A 24,167-nucleotide genomic window follows, 5' to 3' on the forward strand; every position below is an offset into this window, starting at 1 on the left:
TTAATAATCATTGTTGATGCTCGTTCTCGGTATTGTTGTGTGTGGCTCATTCATTGTTGTACTTCCTAAATGAACTTGAACCGCTGAACTTTTTGTCAAATGGTTCAAGGTTCATGAGTTCATTTAAAAACTAACTCTAAGGCTTTTGATGATAATGAAAGTGGCGCAACAAGAAGGAATATTCCTAACATTCAGCAATTTTAAAATTCTAAATATGGAAAGTAATCATGAGTGCACCAACTACTTGTGCAGAGGTGATAGATAATTAATAAGGTGTCATATTTTAGTCATTTCACTATTACTTCGCACGCATGAGTAAATAATTATGAAGCGTGTGTGGCTTTATAGATATTTTCTCATCTGATCAAAAGGAATGTATGAATTTATTTCCATAGTTTGTAAGGGTTGCGACTATCATACTTGAGCAAATTGGAGGTGCCAAAGGTAAAACCAGCTCTGATTTCCTGAGGAAGTTTCCAGTTTTCATGGTGGTAACGGGTAAGTTCAGATGTCTCTTCCTAAGCTGTGTTTCTTTAAGTTCTGAAGATTTATCCATATAGGAAGAAAATCTCTAAATTGTTGGAGTAGAATTTTGCCTTGTTTTAGAATTTCTTGGTTAGAAGTATATATAGGCAGTATGAGGCCAATATTGTTGAAGCTTGGTCGGACCTCATGTCTAGTGAGCATATTATTAGAGCTAAAAGATACTTCCTTGTTTCATTTTGATTTAGGGGATTTCCTAGAAAGAGGCAAGAACCCTCAAACCGGTTCAATGATGGAGAAAATAGTGAAAAGTGGTCTTGTTGAAGTTGCTGCATTTCCGCTTGTCGCACCATGTCCGGATTTGGTGATGGCTTGCATGAATAGGTATGACACAGACAACAGATGCATCAGAACTAGTAATGGTGAGCTTCTAGTCAATATCAATAGAGAAACAATAATGGTGGCAATGGGAATTCCGCACAAGGACAAATATGAAGACTTGACAATTGGGAACTCATATGCCTATTTCTTGAAAAAGAAGAGTAAGTACATGAGTATAATTGCTAGGAATTGGCTCCTAAAAGATTAGAAAGGAGGGTCATGGCTGCCAAAGCCCTTGACTAGAGAGAATTTCATCACAGAAGTGCGGGATATTGTGATACTTCTGAACAAGGTGAAGGGAAACTCAAATTCTTTCTACTGGGAGGATTGGATGTACTTTTTCATCTAGGTGGTGTTATCTAGTGACAGGTATCTTGACTGGTCTCAGGTAATTGTAGAAAGACTTCATGAAGGATTGAGTAACTTTGTGGGAATGTCAGGTTTTTATATGTGTTCTTATCTTTTCTACATACTAGCTTGTACAAGGGATTGACCCAGTTTTCCTAATGAACCTTGGGTAGATGGGATGAGGGTGTATAATTATTATCCCCTATTACAGCAGCAGAGACATGTTGAGCAAATTGATAGATGGAATGGGGTCTTCATGGGAAAACTTGCTTTTGAGCTCCAGGGGGATGTGAACAGGAGAATGTCTATTGAAGCAATGGAGTTCATAAGCATATATGGTAGTTTCTTTATTCAATTTCCTAGGTTTACTTACCTACGAGTAGGTGGTTTTGAGGGTCAACCATTCAAGCTATCTAGGTATGCCTTCGACAACTATGTACTTATAGAGGTGAGCAAGCAGCTAGCTTACATTGATAAAAGATTGGGAACAAAGGGCAAGTCTGGAATTGTATTCCTTGTTAAACTCGGATACTATAGTTGTAAATTTGTATCTAACGCTCTGAACCTGGAATTAGAATTCAAGAGGATGAACATGTAGCCATATGTGGCAAGGCAAAAGTTTGACAGTAGAGGTTATGTCAATGAAAACCTAAATGTAGATAACCATTTTTTCCATGAGCCTCAGTTGGAGGATTACTAGGAGAATTGCAGTGATGAATATGAGGTAAGGAAAAGACTGTGGTCAAGGTTCACTTTGCAACAAATAATTACCATGAAGCTTTCGATTAATATATCTGGAGTATCAGAAGATACAGGGGAAGATGTCCTAGATCCTGAGTTCGACACAGAGGTTCAAGGAAAACCAATTCTAGAAATTGATTGGAATAAAAAGGAGGATGGCAGTATTCAAGCTAGAACTTTCAATGTTGTGAGAAGAACAGAAAGATGGTTGAGAAACCAAAAGTTTAAGGAGGGATTTCACCTGTCCTCGCGTGAACTAAGAATTGATTCACACATTGTGACTCAATCTCCCATTTCTTCCACTAATGAAATTGTTAATGTTGCAGGTGTTTCAAGACCTATTGTTGAGAAAATCCAACCTAGGAGATCAAAGAAGTCACCATGAGGTCTCACAGTTGCTCAGGTAACTCGGTCCAGGAGTAAGAAGAAGAGTAGGGAGCCCATTTTGAAATAGGTTGTTGTTGACCTAGACCCTAGTGAAGAGATAGAGGAAACAATGGATCCACAAGATCTGGATGAACATGAGATTTGGAAATGGACATGAGCAAGGAAGAGGAAATCTGACAAAACCCCATGAACACCTTGATTATTGTCACTTCACCCGATATACAAACAACTCCTCCGCCTAAAGAGCCTGCAAACGCACCATGATGGTTGGAAGTTGTTGTTGGAAAGAAACGGAGTGTAGTGTTGATTACAATCCCTATGGAGGACATGGTCAGTAGATGTTTGGGAAAGGCATCAAAGCCGAAGAAACTCAAGATGCGGACAATGCTTGAGGTAGATGAAGCAACAGGTCATTGGACGGCCGAGATAGCCCAACCAATTCTAGGGAAAGATGTAGATAAATCTACTGAGGAGGATTTTATAGTTGAAAAGATAGATTTGGGAGTTGCTTCACGTGCTATGGATGTTAAGCATTTGGAATCATCCACAAAAAGGATAATTTCAAGAACATGGAAGGATGAAAAAGACAAAAGGGAATTGAAGCAAATTGTTACTCAAATTGCTGAGTATATCAATGCCATCCATAATCCAAACCCCCAACCTTTGTCATAGATACCGGTATCATTTTATCCCAAATCCCCGGCTAACTAGAAGATGTTGGACCAGATTCAAAGGAATAGAGTAGTTACAGAAATGTTCAATAAATGGTTGGATCTTATAATGCAACAGGGATCAGATTATACTGTTAATCTGGTGAAAGTCTATAAAGATGCTAAAACTGTGAGCAAAGAATTAGAGCTAGAGATGGTGGCTTGGGAGAAAGAAAGGATCAAATGGGTGGCGGTCCCTGCGCAAATGAATGATATACAAAAATATGGGGTGATGAAGTTCTTGGCTGAAAAACCAGTAGAAAATTTGGATGATAATGTATTGTATGTATCAAGGAAGAATGTGGAATGGTGCAACTCAATCATCAAACAAGGTCATGAAGAGTCCACCAAATTGCTCAGAGGATTGACAGAATTGATTGATACAATGCAGAAGGATCTCAAGTGCATTGACATCTAGCTTATGAAAGACGATGCCAAGACAATTGAGGCAGCTGTGGATATGACCAAGATTTTTTAGGAAAGAATTCAATTCTTTCAAACAACAAAATCTTTGACCATGGACAACTTCTCAAAGGTGGCTAGAATCGAATCGATGCTCATAGTCTTCTCGGATCATTTGGAGGTACACAAGGAAAAAGTGGCACAAGTGAACATGGATAAGGAGGTGTGGAAGCAAAGAATTTAGCACATTGGTCTTCATTATTTTCAGGTCATCTTGAACTTCTCAGTGGCACACCTGGAATGGCGTGGCTCTGCGGCAAAGGAGGACATATCCATAACCTCTTCTACCATAATGGAAGCATAGTTAATCTAAAAATGAGGTGTCAGTCTCACAGTGGCTGTTGATTTAGTTTTCTTTTCTATTATAGTAAATGGTTTCTTTAACTTTGGTTAAAGTAAAGTGTAATTTTTTAATGTAAAAACTATGAGCCTGGAGGCTACTTAAGCTGAAAAGCTTGTCTTTGTAATGGTTTTGAAAAACTGTGACTTTTCATGCATCAGATAATATTTTGGTTTTTCTACGAATTGTCTGAAAACAGAATGGTTGATTATCAATAAAGTGCTATGTTATGCAGTCTTTGAATCTGTGTGTTTGAAGATTAGTAATCTTTCTTGAGAAAATTGCTATAAGCATGATATCATTCTAAGATTAGTCATCTCTGTGTTTTTCTCAATTCATGGTTATCATTAGTTATTAGAAGACTCATACATATTGATTTGCTTGATCCTTCTTGCCTTGTGAGGCACAAGAGAGTATCGAACAACCTTCAGTATTGTTGAGCTTCTGCTATGCTTTGAATTTATACAGTGAGCATGTTTATGAATCAGAGTCTGTGAGCTCTCATTAAATTCTTTAAAAAAAATTCTTTGCTCTTAGTTTGGAGGCATTTATTTGTGTTGATGGATGAATGTTGAAGCCTTTCAATGCTTTCTGGTAAAAAGTATTAGTATTTCATTTATATAATAAATTCATTGCAAATCATACAAGGAGCTGCCCTCTAATGCAAAGGTTGAATTTTAATCAATTCATCAAACTACAATGGTATTTTGTTTCCTTTATAAAGGGTGAAACAAAGTTATATTTTTTCTTAAGGAAGATAATTATTAAGATTTCAGGAAAGGGACAAATCTATTTACCAACAATATGAATGCTTAGGATCATAGGTTCATTTGTCTTTCATTTCTAATTGTCACTAACATTGCTAACATTTGAACTTGTGTCGTGTGCATCCTTTCTAGTGTGCATCAATAACAACCTGTTAGGGTAAAGTCACTCTATGAGGTACTGTGCCAAAACTTGCTTCATCCTCTAATCAGTATAACTTTATTGAGAAAACTGGAAAGGTACCAACCCATATATCCATTCTTGATCTTTTATGTATATCCCCTTCAGATAAGGCTATCCTAGATAAAACATTACAAGAAACTTTTGTACCTACCGACCTAAATGTGGATCAGTTTCAAGCCATGGTGGGACACTTATCTTCACCCCATCACCTTACCTTTATCGAACAAGATGATTCATATCCCCAACAACTTCACAATTCACCCCTCCATATTGAAACTTTTTTCTGTAAGCATCGAATGAAGAGAGTCCTTATAGATGGAGGAGTAGGTCTAAAACTTTGTACCTTGAAAGTAATTCTAGCATTAGGATTCTCTAAAGAGGCTATAGATTCAAAGAAAAAGATAATCAAATCTTGTGATGATGAAAAGTGCAAGCTCATGTCCAAAGGAACAGTTACCTTAACAATCACAGTTGGTCCAATGGTAAAAGATGTGGTTTGCCAAGTTTTAGACCTTGATCGAGCACCTATAGCATACTCTTGGATCATCCTTGGATCCATGAGCTATGTGAGTAATTCCTTCTATGTACCATCAATGTATCAAATTCCCACACAACGACATAGAAGTTATCATTCTTGTTGATGCAAATCCATATCTCTATTACAAAAACATTCATCCTAAGCCCAAAGTTACAATGCCTATAAATCAAGAAGCCAATTCATCTTCATCTTATATCAATCCTACATCATTAAAAGCTTCTACTTCCAAGACACCTAATATCAAGGCTAAGGTTGAACATACAAAGGAATGGTAGAATATAGCTTACAACAATCCATGTATCTTAGACAAATTATGGAATCCCCTAAGACTTATGGAAGACCACAATCATCAAAATCTATGACAATTGTTACTTTTAAATGGGATCCCACAATTTTTACCAGACATGGAGAAATGGAAGATGGAAAACTTTTTAAAATTCTATTTAAGGACCCAAAGGAACAACCAAATCAAGAGAATATTAAGATACCTCTTGAAAATTATGGAAATGACTTCAAATTCCTACAAAAAATGGGACATGATGGTAAAGGTCTTCTTGGCTTGCGAAATCAAGGAATTGTGGAAACTATCCAGCCTTAATAAGTACCCAAGAAACAAAGGGACAAAGGACTAGGATAGAACCTAAGTTGAGATTGCGTGCTCCCTCTATTTGGACACTAATTTGATACTATACTTGAAACATATTGTCCATCAAAAGTTTCCAATGAATGGGAATGGGGCTCAGATATGTCATCTAGTGACTGTGATCTTGAGAAAACTTTCAAAGAGTCGAGAGATCCTACTTTTGAAGAAAATTTTTGAGTTGGACAAGCATCAGTCATGCCAAGAACAAATCAAAATTATTCAACACCCCAAGATAAGTATGTTTGTGGCAAGGCACTGATAAAAATTTTTAGGACCTCAAACCCTCTAGGTCTCGAGGCTAAAGGTCTAAACCACGAAAGGTGATAACTCCCAATATGATATCCTTCTAGTAGTGTTGTTTAAACTATCTCCACAATTGAAACTAATGAGGAGAGTACTAGAGATGACCTTGATGACACCATTGGCATATATGAAGACTCATGCATCTTTACCCTTACCACTTTCAACTTTGATCAAATTGACGGCCTTCCGCTTGTTCTCCCTCAACTTATTGAATAGTACCAACAAGAAACTTTGCAACTCAATACATTCCAAAATGATGAAGCTATCATCGATTACCTTGGACTTCAAGATGAGCTTCCTATTGGGGACCATAGATAAGGATTCATTTGAACTCAACAATATGACTTACTTTGGAGAGGGTGTCAAGCCTTTTAGTTGCAAAAATATAAAAAATAAATAATAAAAGGTCTTCTAGTGAAACTGCATTGTGGTGCCCTTAGACCATGAAAAGTTAAAAAAAAAAGGATGCATCTAATGGTGAAAACCTCTCTGAGGGACCAGAGGATGGAAGGATTGACACTCTTTCCTTAGCATCATACCACAAGAGATTACTTGTGTTTATAGAGGATAAAATGCAAACTAATATTAGGATTGAAGAGGATATACATAATACCTATCTTGCAACATCATTGATAGAAAAAGAGCATCCCAGTTTTGTCAAATTTTTCAAGGTTCAACATTAATTCAACTTTGCATGGTCATATGTCGCTATGATTCGTTTAGATCTTGATCTTGTCATGCATCATCTAATGGTACCACCAAGTGCATAACTAGTAAAATAAAATTTAAGAAAAATGCACCCATAAGTGGCACATTAGTCAAAGTTGCACTTGAGAAATTGATGGATGTTGGTTTCATTAGACCTATAGAATACATAGAATGGATTTCAAACCTTGTGCCTGTATCAAAACTAGATGGCTGCATCAAGATATGTATAGATATCAGAGATATCAACAAAGCTTGTCCTAATGATGATTTTCTATAACCCAACATAGACTTTATTGTTGATCTTACAACTAGACATGCAATGTTATCACTCAAGGATGGATTCTCTAATTGTAATTAAATTAAGATTGCACTTGAGCACCAACATAAGACTGCTTTCACATGTCCTTAGGGAACCTTTTGTTGGAATGGCATGTCTTTTGGCCTAAATAATGTTGGTGCTACCTATCAAAGAGCTATGACCATAATATTTCATGTCATGATGCACACTTTAATGGAAGATTATGTAGATGACCTCTTGGGAAAATCACTCACAAGAGAAAGCCATTTGGACGTTCTACACAAAATCTTCACTCGACTAGAAAAATACAAAGTTCATTTGAATCCCAAGAAATATGTCTTTGAGATAACCTTTTAGAATATCCTAGGATATATTGTGTCATGATGGGGTATTGAAGTTGATCTAGCAAAGGTCAAAGCTATCTTACAGATTCCTCCACCAAAGAATATCAGACAACTCGGATAATTAGAAGGGAAGCTACAATCAATTAGAAGATTCATTGTTCAACTTGCAGACAAGTGTCACTCGTTTACACATTTGCTACACAAGAACATTACATTCAAATGGGATGAATAGTGCTAACAAGCTTTCTCGATGCTCAAAGACCATCTCATGAGTCCTCTTGTTCTCATGCCACCAATTGAAAGAAAGCCTTTACTTCTTTACATATCAGCAACAACAACAACAACAACAATAGGGGCACTTTTAGCACAATAAGATTATGAAGGAAAAGAAAGAGCCATATATTATATCAATCACACATTAGTAGGATATGAGCTAAATTACTCTAGAAAAGATCTTAAGCATTGGAGTTTTGTTGGTTAATTCCTTAATTTTTGTAAGTTTCTAGACTTTTATAATTTCATAGTTGTCCAACCTAATATGTCATCCCAATCATCTCCATTTCCTTTTGTCTATCAAGCTATCAAACCTCGTGCTTTCAATATACCTTTCCACCCGATCCCAACAATCTAGTCTTAAACTTTGTAAAATTTGCCTATATAGAATTTATCAACCTATCATACCTACAAAGGTTATTATGCCACTCATACCAACTCCAAAATTTAAATATGTTCCTTAAATAAATTTTCATCAACAAGGTGCCAAAGTTGTCCCTCCATTAGTACCATTTTCATGGCATGCTCAAACCTCAATACCTAAAAAGTCCTCGTTGAACATGTCTTTTACTCCCATTTTTTTATTTTTTTTATTAACTTCATCATCCTTCTATGGATTTTGCTCATTCTAACATTTATCTATTAAAATTCTCCTTTACAAAAAAAGAAGAAGAAAAAAAAAAATTCCCCTTCCCTAAGTACTCTTGACATATCATCCCTCAATCCCAACTCTCCTTCAATATTTTTTTAATAAATCGATTAGAATTAGAGTTGCAACCATCCTTTTATACAAATACTAATTTATTTCCATCCATAACATCCTAATTCCCTACCCTTCAAATGTTTCTTAAGTCCAATTTTCAAAGTTGATTACCTACTTCATCTCATCCCCAAGCTTAAGTGCATGCATTTTTTTTTTAGTTTTCAAACTTACCCCCCATTTGATACCAGTTCCTTAGTATTCTCAATATTTGATTGCCAATACCTTAAGAGGGATGAGTTATCCCCGTCACATCAATCAATGTTATGAGGCATGGATTTTCTCGGACGCGTCTATTCTGGCTCGAAAACAACAATACAGATTGACTAGTTGCGCGTTTTATACCGTTGATTTTGCAATAAACAGTTGCAATTGACTAACACATCGCTATCACACTGTACTAAAGGTCTGTTTTGAAACCAGAATAGCTTCGACCGATTTTCTCCACCCTTAATTTGTCCTTCCATTTTTTAGGGTTGATGATGGAATGGTGTCTACCTAATATGAAAATGAAAGTGGTGTATTGTCAAATAGCATTAATCACGCAAAGAAAAAGCTATAGAAATAACTCCAAATTCACGGTTGTCCATGTCAAAATTCCAAGCGGCAGACGACTTACAATGTTCTCCACCATGCAAGGATTGAGGACTTTAGAATTTAGAGACCACATTTCTCTTTCCTGCGATTTTCCACCTTTGTATTTTTCTTCTATTTATTTCTCTGTTTGCTCTGCCGTGCAATTGTGTTCGTGACGTCCGAGATCAGAGTTAAGGTCTAGAGAGAAAATATGTCGGCCACTTTGTCTAATAAAACTTAACCAGGTTTCTTCGAGTCCAAAAAAATACAAAACAGATTCACATTTCATCACTTCCCGAATGTATTTTATAATATGTCCTCTTGCATATTATGACATAAATGGTAATCCATGGTAATTTTATTGTTTCTTAAAATAATATTTAATTTAATATAAAAAATTAATTTAGTTAATTTTTTAATTTGTACTCAAACTTAAATTATTTCTTTTAAATTGAAATATGAAAGTTGTTTCTTTTAAGATTTTCGTTTTGAAAGGCTTCTTTTTAAACTTTCTTTTTATTATTAATATATATGTGTTTCTAAGAAAAAATTAGTCATTAAAATAGGATAAATGTTTATCACTTTTAATGTAAAATTTTCAATCCACCAATTTTCAAAAATTTCAAGAAGAGAGTTTGAAATTTTTCCAAAAAGCAAAAATAAAAATAAAACTATGTTCCTTTTCCTTCTAGCCATTTTCCAATTTTCAATTTATTTCTAATTTAATTTCCTTTTTCTCAAAAAATATATTTCATTAAAAATAAAATGCTCAATTTATTATTTTTGCTATTTAAAAACAAAACTAATTAAATTAATTCAAATACTTTCATAGTCTAATGAAATAATTTCAATTTAAATATGAATTGCATTCGATTAAATAATAATTTTCTCAAACAATTAACTCGATGATATTTCTCTTTTCTATAACTATCAATCAAAATACACTAACTAATTTCAATCATACGTGTTTATGGAAAAATAAGAAAAATAAACCATCAAATTAAAACATGCAAATAGAGGTAGTCCACTTTTCAAATGGATTTTATAATTACCTTGATTCAAATCCAAATTTACACAGGGTCACATAGTACATACCTCATACTCAATTCAAGTATAATTAAGGATAACATATAGACAAGGCCCAATGTAATAACTTTGATATAACTACCATTGGGGGAATAACTCAAACCTACCAATTTAGGTGAAGAAATATACTATACCTACATCCTCAAAATAAACACCAAACATACCTATTCTATATATAATGGGTGAAGCAATGGAAAGCAATGCTACACACCCAATGGGTTACAATATTACAATGATCACATAAAGATGGAAATATAATCATTTGATATCTCAAAATACATGAAATATGATGCTATTTATATAAATATCTCTTGGAAAGGTGTAGGTAGGCATTACAGGCAATGAAAAATTTAGGTGTTGGTGCTTTAGGTGCTACCAATTGCAATACACCCCCTTAGGCAAATTGCAAAAAAAAATATTCCCTAGCACCACAACCAATGCCTAAAAGACTCATTTCCCCATTAAATTCCTTACAAACAAGCTAGCCACTAGTCACTAATAGGGTCAATTAGAGTTTACTTTAGTGGCAAATATTCGCCAATGGTGAATTTTTCACATCAGCGACCTGGGAAATGGCAAATATTTTGTACCGACTGCGGGTGGCCATGTCGCCAGGTTATTATCAATTTCCATCAAATTCATGACCCGATCGCCATATGTTTCATGTAATTAAATGTTTCTATGCAAGGATTTCGCCAATACAATATACGGTGGACACAGGGTAAATTTAATTTTTTTGCCTACACTCTTTGAGGTTTTCTTAATAGATGACCATAATTCACCTATAGGCATGTGAAGATTTGTTAGCCAGGAGGACCCAATTCGCCCAGCATTTTGTTGACACGTTTCTCCATTCACCCCAACTTTTGCCAACTATATTGCATTTGCCAATTATTTGGACAACCCATAATCACCTCGAAAATTACATAAGTCATGTTGTAGTTACGCGGGATTCGCCAAATATTTGTATACCATATAAAATTCCTGCAGAATTCACCATATAAGGATTGGTATAAATACATGCAAATATCAGATCTATCTCAACACAATCTACTGGGTTCTAGGCTCTGAATTCTGATCAATAGCGAAGTTTCAGACTAAGGAAAATCACTATTGTTGACTGTATTAGCGACTGCTAGTAACCTAAAGGTGAGTGATCATAGTTTTGAAGTGTTATCTATATTTGTTTGCACTGTTAAGTTCATTTTTATTCAGTGGCGACCCATCAGTGCCAAGTGGTTAGCCGGGTCATTTAGACCTCAGAAATCTAGATTCCATTAACTCCTGGGAAAGCTCATGTTCTCCTTTCCAGAAGACTGGTGTCGAAACACCACATAATTCCATCAAGTAAGATTTCTCCAGTTTTCCTTTATGGCTATTTCTAGAATGTATTATGACTACTTTATTACTTAGATTTTTATTAAACATGGAAATAATGTATAGAGAATAATAGAGCCTATATTCTGTTATAGAGGGCAAAGATAACAACCTTGAACAATTAGATATTAGCTCAGCTATGGTTATGCATTGTGTGTTCAACCTTAGTATTCTTTAAGAGGAGTAGATTCATTCTATCGAATTAACCATTAAGAAAACAATATGAAAAAGTGATGGCACAAGTAAAATCATCTAAAAAGAATGGACTTTACTTACAAGATTGTTACTTCTAATTTTTCATGTTTCTTTGTTTCTTGTACTAGATGAAGGTCCACCTGTGCCAGCTACTCCAACTTTGCCAAGACCTTATGCCTCAGTTATTGGTGGAATTTCCTGTCGATGGAGGAATACTTTGTTCTACTAGTGGAGTTATTGGTATAGATCCATCTCCACTTGGTTCTTCATATTTTCTAACCCATCTCTTGGTGTGATCTTGTTGTATTTCATCTACCTTCTGCTTTCCTTTCTCATTATTAACCGGTTGAGTCTTGCTTCTGCAATACTTAGTAATATGACCTATTTTATTGCATGCATAACATGTAACATTGTTCTTCTGAATTGCTTTGACATATCTAGAATCATTTCTTGACCTACAATGATTAGCAAAATGTCCAAACTTTCCACATGCATGACATTTAACATTTATTCTACAATCTTCTGATCTATGACCATATTTCTTGCAATTTGTGCATTGACCAGGAACAAAATTGTAGTTTTGATTTGCCTTATTTCTACGTTGTTTAGCCATATGCCCAATTTTATTGCAAACAAAACATCTACCATTGAATTTATAAGCATTAGATTGCCTTACTGGTTTCCTCTGTTCTGATCAGTTCTGCATGTCGGTTATCTGATCATCATTTGTAGTACCAGAGCTTTCACCTTGTACAAATCCAAGTCCTCTCGAATCATTAATATGTCTTTGTCTTTTCAATAAGTCATCTAGTTGTGCAGCACTGATCCTAAACTTCTCTTTAGACTCACTTGCAGTAGTCAGATCATCTCTCAGAGTGGTTACTTGTCTTTCAACTTCTTGTTCATTATTCAGAGAGTGTGCCAAATCAGTTCTTAACAAATTAGTCTCACGAGTCAATCTGCCGCATTCATCAAATTTGTTCTTCAGAGATATAACCAGATTATCTTCCTTCTTCTTTTTATCTTCAATATCTTTTGATAACCTCATAGTCAGATCTTGCATTTCATTCTTCATGAGCATGTTTAATTGACTTAGTTTCTGTCATTGTTCCTTAAGAGCATTCTTCTCCTCATCATCTGGTTGTTGCAAAAGTTCTTTTCTCTTGGCTTGAGCAGATGATAACCTTTCTTGTAGGATAAGAATGAATTCATTTGCAAAATTCAATTCTTCTTGCAATTTCAAGTTCTTCATCCTTTCAGCATCATAATCCTCAAGAGCCATCTCAAGTTGCTTCTCCATATCCATGTTCAAAGATTCCGGTTTCAGGATCTTCCTAAAGTTGTTAAACTTCTTCTGAGGTACCAAGCTCTGATACCAATTGTTGGGATCCAAGAACACTAAGAGGGGGGGTAAATCAGTGTTCTGTCAGAATGAATAGTTTTTAACTTTCTAGACCATGCATATATATACCGGTAAACAAATAAACATATAACAAGAAGCAAATAAACCATCCACATAAATGAACACCACAACACACAGAATTTATATGTGGAAAACCTTAATGAGGAAAAACCACAGTGGGATTTGTGACCCACAATATCAGTTCACTGGCCATATGAAGAGATATTACATATAATAGGGGCCTGCACTTGCAAAAAGGCACACTGCCTAGAGCATACTGCTCATCACTAAAGAGCCTCACTAACTGCCAAAGTAAATTACTGAAAATGAACTCAAGAATGCATCTGCTATGCCAAATAGAGTTCCGGTTCTGGCTCTGCTCTATACTGGTTCATAAACTCTGAACTACTATTGGTATCTCTTCTCCTCCAAGAATGCTTTCCAAGCTATCTATAGATCATTGCATGATATAGCATCCACATACAAAATGATTTCCATACATATATTTCGCATGATACGGTTCTGCTATATTCTCCTATATCCACACATATCATTAATTTTTTTTTTTTCAAAAATAACCTAGCAAACTGACCTATATATCTGTAAAGCAGAAAATCGAACCCTAGTTGCTCTCCCCTCTTCCAACTCTAAGGAGAGAGAATGGAGGTCACTAGGATTGACGGTTTTCACTTAGGGGAGACTTTACATTCAAAAGAGGGGTTGAAACCCACAAGATCCAATCTTACACAATGCAAGATTGGATTCTAAATGAGTTTCAAGAGTTAAGACAGCAAGGCTACCCTCTTTTGTAAAGAATGTAGATAGAAAGATCAAGCTAGGAATGCATGAAAAGTGAGAAAGATTCTCTTATAAACAGAGATAAGAATATAGGATGAAGCTGCGGACCTGGAATTAGCAGTAAAATGTCGAAACGACGATGTCCTGCAAATTTGAGCGGAAGTTGACGGTACGATGGTGCCCGGAGTGCAGACGGTCCTCCGAAAAATCCACGAAACAAAGGGGGATTTGTTCGTCTCGGCATAAGGATTCCAGATCTTCAATTTCAGTCGCGTACCTGCAACCTACACACAGAAAAGCGAAGATGATTGGGGGGTTAGTGATTAGGGGTTTTCCCTTAGGTCAAACCCCGGTTTTGGAATTAACCAAGAAATGAGAAATGCTGTAAATGTAAATGTTTGTAATGTAAAACAAGTACTAGTACCTTGTTGTAAGGATGTTTGTATCCTTATATGCGAAGGTATAGATGTTGTATGTTGTATGTGATCTCCTCTTCAATGGTTGAATCCTTGCCTTGAATGCGACACTTAGCCTTGAATGGAGACTTAGAATGATCAATTGCTTGAAGGAATGCTTGAATGCTTGAATGTTTGAATGCTTGAATGTTTGAGTATCGTTTCCACGCCTTGTACACATATGTCCTTCCTCCTCTCAAATGGGAGAGGAAATGTAGTTTATATACTTGTCAATTAGGGCTGATAGACTGATTTTTCCGACCTTGGGCCGACAAGGAAAGATTGTTTTCCAATTTGCAAACAAAAAGACCCGAGACCGGGCCCAAAAATAGGGCCAGGGACCAGGGCGTTGGGCACCATGGTCCTAGGGGACTAGGGCACTGGGTGCCCCAGTCCTGAAGGACCAGGGCGCTGGGCACTCTGGTCCCACCTCCCGAGACAGCAGGGTGCAAGGAGGGATCAGGCAAGGTGCTGGAAAAATGCAGTTTTTGGTGTCATGAGCAAGTTTTGAGGTCTCCATTCAGGTTCAGTGTTGCGTCACCATCGTGAAGACCCAAATGCAGTCGAAATTGCAAGTGTCACAATTTTAGGACGCTACAATATCTATTACAAATGATATGCCTTATGTCGGCTTACAATACATTTACAAAATTGTCAGCATTAACAATAATAATTACAAAATGATTTAAGTAAATCCTCCTTGATGTCAGCTTCCAAAGAAGTGTTGATGCTGGTGTCGGTGCCAGTGTAGCCCTGAATGCTCCAAAGTTGGTATCTACCGGTATATGCTTCCTAGTGCCAGTTTATTACTTCCATCATATCTTGCTGCCATCAATGACACCAAAATGAATCCAATGAGTGTCAATTGCCAACAAGTTCTTCTCAATGATAACATAATCAATTTTAATAAGAATGATGATAAGTTTACTCTTCATTCATGCGACAAGTAGTCAAGTGTGAGTTGTAATTCAAGTACAAACATTCATAAATAATCCTAGATATAAGTGTACAAACTTAAATTGAAGATTCCATCATTTAAAGAATAATAATATTTATTAAGAAGGTATATTACATGTATGATCTATAATTAATAGATATATAAATGTAAGGTGTATCTGTAGACATGCTTAAATTACTAATGTATGAATATGATATATTAAATATACATAAAAAAATAAAAAAGGTAAGATAATTAAGGTCCTTGATTAAGATCTAAGGAATGATGCCCTAAAATATTATAAAAACATATATTGACTATGACCATACTATTTAAAACAATTTACAACTAGATAACATTCAACATGCTAGAGGTTTATAAAGGTCAGTTACCCATAATAATGAGTAAAATAATCATCCAATATGTAAGATTAAAAAAGGTTAAAGGTTGTCCACATTTACTAGATAGTAAATATTTAGAAGCAATGTCCAAGTGATGCTATGACATCGCTTAAATTTCAATATTAATTATAACAAGCTCTCACTAGTCTAGAAAATTTTACAATATAAACTTCATTTTCCAATGCAACATTTAGATTCTATAAGGTTCAAATTCATTACACTATTAATACATACATTAAGATAACAAAACTTCCAGAGGCTTTGAAATGATTCAGTGTGCGTAAAGATTGCTATATTATTGATATGCTTATTACTTTCTTCTGAAGAAGTTGAGAAAATACAACTTCAGATATCCCAAGAACACCTACATGCAAATACCTGTCACAAGAGAAGAATGGAGGCACATAAAGCAAAAAAGCATAAATGCTCTAAAGAAGAAAATGATCATTCAGAAAGGGAATCAATTTTTAATGAAAAAGTACAATACAATCCTTATAAAAGGATAATAGCAACCCTAAAGGTGTGCAACCCTAAATAAACCCTAAAGGGATAAAGAGTATTTAATAATTAGAATAATTATTAAATACCTACAATATTATTAAATGCCTAAGTTTAGCTTAAGCGTAGAGTATAATAGACTAATAATTAAATAAATAATTATTAGCTAATACAAGATAACTCTAACACCCCCCCTTAAGATGAACTTAGGGAGTAGCTAAAAAACTAAATGCATGAAGAAAAAAATGCAACTACATAATGAAGGCAAATTTGGGTCCCGGGAACAAGGCCTGATGAGCTACCCAATCACAACCAAATCTCTATGAATCGAAGAAATAGAGAAAACCACGTGGGAAAAAAACTCTACTCCAAAAAGAGATGGAAAATCAAGAAAAACAACACTGAAACAGGAAATAGCTACAAACACTGTCGAAGAGTAACTGCTGATCTGAAGAAACTCCACTGAAATTGAACATGACCAGATAGAGAAGACTGTAATATGCATGAGTGCCCTCAAATGACACTACTTGAATCAGATGGCAAACAAAGACAAACAACTAAACTCAAAGATACAGATGGCATGAGAAACCAAAGCCTGAAGAGATGATCAATCAAACCAAGGAAGCATTAGAACCAACAAGACAAACCTCCCCATAATGCTGAAAAGGGAGAGGGACAAGTACACTGAAAAGAACGGCCAACAAGAACTACATGACGAAGAACCAGGAACATCAAAGGCACAAAGAAAGTACACATTGTCGTGGAAGGAACACTCACTTGACACACAACATGAGGCGAATGTTGTGGAAGGAACACTCACTTGACAAAGGAAGATGGCAAACAAAAGACAAACATCAACCCCCCCATGGCACTTTATAAGTAGTGCATGTACAATAAGGCACAAGATGTGCATGATCCCAAGTAAACAATGCATGGTGGCACTTTTTATCAGTGCATTTGCATAAAAGAAGCTACAATGATAAAAAGACTGGAAATAGAAAGGAGAACCAAAATAGAGACATCCTACTTAGAGAAGAGATCCCAAGACCTGAAACAACCAAGATATCCATAGAGTGCTGAAAAAGCAAAAAACTAAAGAAAATATTCCTAGAGCAGAATCTGGAAATAAAACCCATATGGATGGAAAGTACACAACACATGCTTTCCAAAAATATAAAGTTTTCAAAAAACGGAATTTGGATGCTCAAGTTATGTCTCCCGAAGTGCAAAAAGGAACTTTTGGCTTTGACAAAAAAAAAACCATCAAAAAAGAAAAATCAGAAGATCAAACCTCCAAATCTGAAGAGAGATCAAAAAGAGCTTTCCGATGATATAAAGTTTTTGAAAAAACGCCTCCGTATGACCAAGTTATGGCCAAAAGAAAAAAAAACCCCTTTTAAGGCATAAAAAGGGTAAAAAGATTAATTTTTATTTTTTTTGACGAAAAATTTTCTAATGCATTTGTAGGTACAATCATATGGATTTTTGTGTCTTGTAAAGTGTGCCAATGAAAAAATCATGGCCTAGATGCCCTTGTCACCGAAATAGGTCAAATTATATATCAAAATGACTAGAAATGCCCTTTGGGAGCCAATGGTGAGAACTCTTTTGGTCCAAACTACTCTAAAAAAATTTAATGTTTTTTTTTTATGAATTTGAGAAAATACAACTTCAGAGATCCCAAGAGCACTTGCATGCAAATACCTGTCACAAGAGAAGAATGGAGGCACATAAAGCAAAACCCTAAAGAAACCCTAAAGGGATTATGTGTATTTAATAATTAGAATAATTATTAAATACCTACAATATTTATTAAATGTCTAAGTTTAGCATAAGCATAGAGTTTAATAGACTAATAATTAAATAAATAATTATTAGCTAATACAAGATGACTCTAACATCTTCAGTATATCATAGGTGCAAAAAATATTAACTTAATCTAAAACTTAACTCTTATATGGGAGTTTTGCAATAAATAATATTGTATGCAACACTTTTAGTAAGTAAAAAGTTTTATTTAAAGAGAAATATTATTTAAATTCCACTTACCTTATTCAACCTCCATGCTCCTCCCAATCATCATCTATGAGGTGTTGGAGAATAAGCTACCTTTTTTAAAAATAATTTACTATCTTCCTTAAAATAGGATGGATGGGTTAATGAGTACCCTTAATGTAATCTCCCTTCTCCATTCTTATTGTAACTTACATTGGCTATATTTTTTCTTCCCTCCCAATTATAATATCATCTTGTCTTCGTTCAAAGTTTTTCCCAATTATCAGTTGTAACAATAAACTCTAAGATTCTCATTTTTTTAATATGTTTGAATTCAAACAAATAATAAATTGAGAAATATACTTACAATGAATGCTCATAATCAAGTTATTTTAGTGTTAACATGTAGTCCACATTACCAATATTATCTTAAATTGATACTCATAAATAATTTAATTAATTAAGGGAATTAATTATCATCACATTGTTACATATATGCTATTGTGAATATTTTCTCTCAGATATTTTAGAAAAATTTATAGTGGTTACTTTGAAAAATGTTATCTTGAATACCTATAATTTAATTCAATGAAACATCCTAGTAAAATAAGGAGATACTTTAATATGGGGAGGATCTTGCATGAATACCATTGAACTCCATAGTTTCAACCAATCAATACAAAAATCTAGAACTAGATATATAATGTTTGATATATTAGAATTTATAGAACTAGAAGAAACTTCTATATATTTTTTTCCTAAGGCCCAAATATATGGTCAAAGGAACTATCATTATAATAGAACCACATATTTATATTTGATCTACATACTTTAGATCTTTTACATGAATGAAATTTGTTACAAATTCAATAAACTTAATATATGGAAACAACATCTTTGTTCATTCATTAATTTTCATAGTAGAAAAGCACAATATGATTTTATTTTCAAGGATTCATTAAATCAAAACTAATACATGAACTAGGAAGAATTCACTTTAATTAACATGCAACTCTTGAGATTAGTAGGCCCCTTATATTATTTTCTAGATTTTATTAATGCCTTCATAATTATCCATTCCTTAAGTATTCAACTTCAATTTGAATTCCTACACATGGAATGAGATATTTTAATATCCATTGAAACGGATATATTTTAATTCCTAAACCCCATACCAATACCCTCAACCCTCTACCCTAAATTGTATATCCTACACCCTAGTCCCTAAAACCTATACCCTAAATAGTTAATACACCCTAAACCCTATAGCATATAAAGTGGAGGGAGAGGTCATGATCTAGAGAGGGGAGGGAGGGAGAAGAGGAGAAGAAAATGAACAAAGACAAAGAGGAGTGAGAAGGAATGGAGGGAGAGGTATACATGGAGGGAGTGAGGGAAGGAGGAGAGAGAGATGGGAGTGGAGAGAGATAAAATAAGGAGAGAGTTCATAAAGGGAGAGGTGTTAGAGGCAATGGAGAGAAGGTAGAGAGGGAGGGAGGGAAGTAGAGAAGGGATAGATAGAGAGGCAAGATACCAAGATGGGGGAGAGAGGTGAGAGGCATAGATGAAGATCTAGAGAGGAGTGAGATAGATAGAGAGTGATAGAGAGAAGTGGGTAATGAGAAATTGATGGAGAGGTATAGAAATGGAAAGTGAGGGAGGGAAACATTTAAAGAAGGGAGAGAGGGAAAGAGAAAGAGGTTCAAGAGACAAAAGAGAGAGAGGGAGAGGGAGAAATAGAGGTAATTATCAACCTGAGCAATACCCTCAACCCCCTATGTACTCTAAATGGTGTACCATCAATCTTGTACACTAAACCCTATACCAATACCCTCAACCCTAAATGCTATATCCTTAATCCTACACACTAAACCCTATATGCTACACCAAATTACCTAAATCATATACAAGGAAGGGAGAGGTTAAAACCAAGAGAGCGAAGGGAGAGAGAAAATGAGAGAGAAGAGAAAGGAGATAAAGAGAGATAAGGAGGGAGGGAGGGAGAGGTAGACAGTGAGTGACTAAGAGGCCTACAGAGGTGAGAGGGAGAGAGGTGAGGGAGAGAGGTGGAGAGAGATGGAAACAACTAGAGAGGGGAGAGATAGAGGGGGGGAGAGAGATGGGTAATGCGATAAGGATGGAGAGGTAGAGAGGTATAGATGGAGGGATGAAGACACCTACGGATGGGGGGAGAGAGAGAGGGTGAGAGAGGGAGTTAATGGTCAAGAGAACAAAAAGATAGGGTAGATAAACAATAAGAGCATGATCGAGAGTAGAAGAGAGAGGGAGGGAGGCAATGATAGAGATGGCGGTAATGAGAGAAGGTGAGGTAGAGAGGGAGAGAGAGAGCGAGAAAGACCAAGATAAATAGAGGTAGGGAGGGAGTGAGGTGAGGTGTATAGAGAGAGAGAGAGAGAGAGAGAGAGAGAGAGAGAGGAGATATATAGTAGAGAGAACGAATGGTAATAGAGAGAGAGGTAGACTAGATCTTGGGGGAGAGAGGAGAGAGTGAGATAGAGAGAGTTAGAAAGTGGACAAATGAAGAGTGATTGAGAGAGAGAGATGGGTCTCGAGCTTGAGGGAGATAAAGAGAGAGAATGTTGATTAGAGCCTATTGATTACTGAAATTTGACTAATTATAAAAAATTATGAGATCTTTTAAAACCTAAAATCTACATTGTAACTCCTAGATATCTTAAATCACTCTCAAACATCTTTCCAATATATACATGATATGTAACTTAAAAGTGTAAGAAAGAACAAAGACATTGAAATTTGACATACTTAAAATGATATATTTTATGTATATATTCTTCTTGGGAAATTAATTTTGGCTTGAAGACATAATGACAGATATAGAGAAAGAGAATTGATCCAATGCAAATAATTTGGTGCTACAACTATTAGGCACTAGCATTATAAAAATACATTTTTTATTTTTAGCATTTTCATTTGGCGCTTGCCAAATTTGGCTAGCACTAAATATAAATACATTTTCATTTGGTGGAAGCATGAAATTATTTACATTGGGAAATTCTAACCCTTTGGGTTGGATTTGCCTAGGGCATCCAACCAAAAGGGTTGGACGACCATTTCATGCTAATTTTTTTTTTCAAAAACTATAAAAAAAAACTCACACACTTTTGGCCATGCTCTCCATTAGGTTTGCACATGTTTCAATGCAAATTAGATTTAGAAAAATATCATGTAATGATTTTAAGATATCTTTCAGCTATCTAGCCATAGAATTGTTTTCACGTTTTGATTTTGTTAAAGTTTTCATCTTTAATTTGTTTTTTAAGTGTGTCCATCTTTTGCAAAAAACCAACCTATGGTAATTTGAGTATAGTTTTTTACTCGTTCATCAAATTTTGAAATAAAGTATATTTAAAAAAAAATGATTTTCAATTAGTTTTCAAAAAATTTAAGGGTGGAACACTTTAAAAAAATTATTTTTCAAGATGTGTCCAACTCAAAAACTAGTAAAAAATCATATCTTCTTAAAGATTTGGTTGAAAATTTGGCATAAACTACATGGTATTAGCTAATTTCTCACTGGAGAGATTTTTGAAATTTAAAATAAAAATTAACAATTTAGGGGGTGCACACCAAATGCTATATTAATCTTGTTTTGAAAAAATAGGACCACTTAGTGTACTCTCCTTTTTTAAACCCTTGATCTTCAGCGTTTTCAAAAAATATTAATAGATTAGAAAGTATATTTAGAGAACTACAACTCTTGTTCTTGTTATAAATTCAAAGCACTAGAACTCTTTTTCTTGTGGCTTCTTCAAATTTTTAGTGTAACTATCTTCATTTTACCATCTAAGACCAATATTTGTTGATTTTAAAAAAGTGGCATCTTAAGATCCCTTTTTGCACCCCCATCTTTGTGCACTTACCCCTATGTTATACTTTTATGTAAATGAGTTTTTTCAATAACTTTGACTTAACCTAGTTGGGAGAAATATTTAGGCCAACCTGCACATGGAATAGACACGATGTCCTTACATTTAAAGAGATTCATTGAATTTATTCTAGTCATTGGACTATAAGGATAAATCATTCACATCTATGCAATGAGTTGTTTCTCTAAAGGGAACTTGGTATTACATAATACCCCAGAGGTATTTGTATGAATGAAGAGTAATTTTTTATATCGTTCAGTTTTAAAGGGTTTAATAAAAGCATAGTGCCCTAGCATCTAGTTTGTATAAAATTCCAACCATGGTATTCATTAATAGTACTTATTCCCAAAATTTTATAAAATGGTGGCGTAGAAGATAGAGTATTAGTTAAAGTTATAGCACAAAGTTGCACAAGATATCAAAACAATTTAAAGCACAAGTTTGTGGTGATGACACTATGGATAACTCAGATAAGTAGAAGGATGGAATCCAAGTCATGCTAATATTTAGCACACAATTAGATACATACAAACCTGTGGAAGAAAGTTGTCAAGTATGACATTTTATTTAGGAATTCCAACTCACTTTAATGTGATTTTGTGGTTTCTTCCATCTAATTCAAGTTTTACGCTCAAAGATGTAATCAAGAGGCGCATTAATTAGAGATGGATGTGATTAACAATCCTAGATGTGATTAGCATGATAATTAATTAAAGTGTTGAATTGGAAAATAGATCTTTCACTATTTGTCACCAAGCTCACTAAAGATCTACATATTTCAAATATATATATAAAGATATATTAAATGAGAGTTCACAAAAGATACACTATAATATATAAAATTGAAAGAAATATTTATATAAATTTTTCATAAGGTCAAGATATAATACATGATGGAAGCGTATAAAATTGACCAAAGATCTGCTCTCAAGAATTGCATATTTATATTTGATCACTATGCTTTAGACCCTCTACATTGATGATAATTATTGAAAAACTAACACACAATAGGGAAAATGTTGGGAGTAAAAGGTAAACAACTACTAGATGGAAATGTGAAAATCAATTTTACAAATCTCAAATTAAGTTCATTATATAATGGAAACACATTCAATCTTAATTGTAGAAAACCATATGTATTTCAATTCAACAAATTGATAACATAAGAACTTAGCAAACTACATGAAAATATCACAACATAAATTGAATATGGAGAAACCCTTGTAAAAAATCCACCAAAAAGAGAGGCCAAATATGTATTATCTTCAAAAGAAACATTACAATACAATACAGTTCCTTTCTCCTTCATTTGTCTTCAAGTTGACACCTCTTATGAACTTGTCAAAATTTGATATAAAACCTGCATCCCGAGGCTCCAATTTATAGAGTTATTAAACTTGGTGCCTAAAATGACTCTCTTCAAAACCAAAAGTCACCTTCATAAACTACAATGGACATTCCTTTTTAACTACCCTCACTTGAGGAGTTAATAAATTAGTTACAAATAATAATAAAAATTTACTATCGAAGCACTTCATCCCTTATGAATACATTTATAGATTGCAGGTGAAAAATTGTTACACCATTAACACTCGAGGCATCTAGAGATACCTTATTAAGAATGTTGGAATAATAAATGAAAAATAGTTTACAAGGTTGATGACAACTTAATCCTAACAAATTCTCCCACTTGACATCATACATTAAAAATACATTGATAGGAACAAACAATCCAATCAAATACAAGAGATGAGGACCATGGCCTCCCTAGACCAAGAGAATTTTTCCATTCTTATAAGCTTAGTAAGATAGTCTACAACATTTTCCCGAGTGTTAAACTTCCTTAAAATAACCACCATATTGTACTTTGAC

The sequence above is a fragment of the Cryptomeria japonica genome, chromosome 3 (genome assembly GCF_030272615.1).
Source record: "Cryptomeria japonica chromosome 3, Sugi_1.0, whole genome shotgun sequence".
NCBI lineage: Eukaryota > Viridiplantae > Streptophyta > Pinopsida > Cupressales > Cupressaceae > Cryptomeria > Cryptomeria japonica.